The sequence below is a fragment of the Callorhinchus milii genome, unplaced genomic scaffold (assembly GCF_018977255.1).
Source record: "Callorhinchus milii isolate IMCB2004 unplaced genomic scaffold, IMCB_Cmil_1.0 Scaffold1061, whole genome shotgun sequence".
NCBI classification, from domain to species: Eukaryota; Metazoa; Chordata; class Chondrichthyes; order Chimaeriformes; family Callorhinchidae; genus Callorhinchus; species Callorhinchus milii.
Window position 1 is genome coordinate 1 of NW_024705802.1, and position 2,606 is coordinate 2,606.

Below are 2,606 nucleotides of genomic sequence, written 5' to 3' on the forward strand. Positions count from 1 at the left end.
TGGGGATGGGGAGCCAGTGGAGGCGAGCGAGGGTAGGAGTGTTGTGGTCCCGAAGCCTGGTGCTGGACAGTACACGAGCTGCAGAGTTCTGAATGACACCACACTTACATTTATCTTGGAAAGAAGAAACTGAGGAAGATTTGAATACAAATTGCGATATTAATCTTATACTTAATGTCGTCTGTATGATATAGGGGAAAAGCCAAATAAACACTTGTATATAATCCCTTCAAACCCACCAATAAAAAGAAAAGAAAAGTAACGCCCGAACAAGGACTTGAACCATGGACCCTCAGATTGCTGTCAAATTGTTAACTTTAAAAGTCTGATGCTCTACCGACTCAGCTATTCGGGCTGCATCATCTCTTTGTAACAGGTCTCTTATCTGTGCAGCAGTCCTTGTCTCTTCAAAGTAGGTCTGGTCTCTACATAACAGGACTGGTCTCTGTATAACAGGATTCGTCTTTGTATAACAGCATTGGTCTCTGTATAACAGGACTTGTCTCTATATAAAAGGATTGGTTTCTGTATAACAAGATTGGTCTCTGTATAACAGGATTGGACTCTGTATAACAGGACTGGTCTCTGTATAGCAGGATTGGTCTCTGTATAACAGGATTGTTCTCTGTATAACAGGTTTACTTTCTGTATAACAGGATTTGTCTCTGTATAACAGGATTGGTCTCTGTATAACAGGATTGGTCTCTGTATAGCAGGATTGGTCTCTGTGTAACAGGATCGGTCTCTGTATAACAGGCCTGATATATGTAAAACCGACTGTAATATTCAAAATTGGTTAAATGTGCGGATAAAAGATTAAGTATGTGGATAGTGAATAGCGATACATATTTTGCATAGAACGATAGTCTCCCGTTGTAGATCCATTCGCTATGAAGACATATCATTTGTTTGCGACTGACCACAACTTTTTGATGTTTGGTTCATGGTGACTTCTCCACTTCTGAAATCTGCACAATGACTGCTTTTAAAAATATTACGAAATCTTGAGTGCAAATATTATCCTTGAGTTAACCTGATAAAATAAGTGTCACATCAGATGCAACCGGTCCGTATTTGCTGGACTATGTGAATTGCATCATTAAGAGATGAGAGTGGAAGCCACACGGCGGTGGGGAGAGGAAAGGGGCTTGAACGTTTTGTCAAACATTCTGGGGAATGGGAAGCGTCGGGAAAGTGGCAGAGAACCCGTTTCTTGGAAGTAGGTTTCCTGAAGAACATTAGAGAGCTGTTCGTTTACGTTTGTGTCCGAGTGACAGTGTAACTTTGTGACTTCCGTTGTTAGTATTCAACTTCAGAAAACGTGGCTTCGATATGTGTGCACAGGAACCGCCAACACTTCTAAACCGTTTGAATAATTTGTGTATGGAGTTCAGTAGGACCAAACGCCCAAATCACGAATATCGTTCACAAATATGCCAATATAAGTGTGAAATTGGGTAAAAATATTCTGTATTCCCAGGGTTGTGCTTTTGATAATGACAGGAAATAAAACTAAAGGAAACTGTCTCCGTGAGCATCCAACACACACAAATGGCAAACATCACGTTTTGTTCCATTTCCTTCGATTCATTCCAGCATATTTCTTTACGCTAAATTTCAGTGCATCTAGTTTAGTAAAAAAGAGGAATACAATGACTTGGAAACTGCTTCGTATCCCTCAATATTTCCAAATCTTCAGCGGATTTGTAAACATGCGGAATGTCGGGGAATTGAACCCCGATCTCCCGCGTGACAGGTGTGGATACTTACCACTATACTAACGAGGATTCACGTAAATTCAATTCACACAAGACACAAAGTGCAAAGGTTCTTGAAAGAGTCACGCGACTACAAAGCCCAATGGCTGCAAATTCCACATCAAAAAGTGTCTGGAGTGAATCTACTGTGCTTAAATTGATAAAAGGAATAATCCTTAATATATATTCCCTATCCACACAACAACTTAGTTTTTCTATTTTCAAGTATTCATAATTTCAGGCTGATTCCGATGTTTTTGGCAATCACATATGGAAAAGCTAGATATTCTCCGAAAGGAAAGTAATGATGCAAACGAATCGAAGAATTGGAAACATTGAGGCTTATGATGCATTTTCCAGCTACTGATGGAACCAGGTTACTGTGAGGCTGGAGATACGAAGTTATCCCCTCATTGGCTTTACCAAAGGACACAATGGCGGAGAGAAAGACAGAGAGAAAGACACACATTATAGCTTCGAATGCCTCCCCACGATCTCACATATACAGGCACACAAACCAATCGATACATAGACCAAAGGATGCGGTACACACACTCACTCACTAGCACAAACTAATAGGATTAACTCTCTAACTGCCTACTTCCAGTCAAACATAATTATGTGAACCCCAAAACAAACGAACTTGGAGAGCTGGATTTATAAACACATTGCGAGAGAGAGAACGAAATGAGTGAAAATTCCCCGCTTGTTGCTTTTTTCCCACTCCCAGTTAGTTGTGGTTGTCGTTCCTGGAATTACCAGTTACGTCTGATCTACCGCCCCAATTTTGTCTCGCTCCAAACCGCTCTCTCGCTGTAGTTTGAAGATGATACTGTGCCTCTTTATTCT

At 40.7% G+C, this 2,606-nt stretch overlaps 1 non-coding gene across 1 annotated transcript; it reads right to left on the reverse strand.

Moving 5' to 3' along the window:
- Positions 1 to 262: 262 nt before the first annotated feature.
- trnak-uuu lies at positions 263 to 355 on the reverse strand. Its single transcript has 2 exons — positions 319 to 355; positions 263 to 298 (listed from the first exon to the last, which is right to left on the reverse strand). It is a non-coding gene; the product is annotated as a tRNA-Lys (tRNA).
- Positions 356 to 2,606: the final 2,251 nt, after the last annotated feature.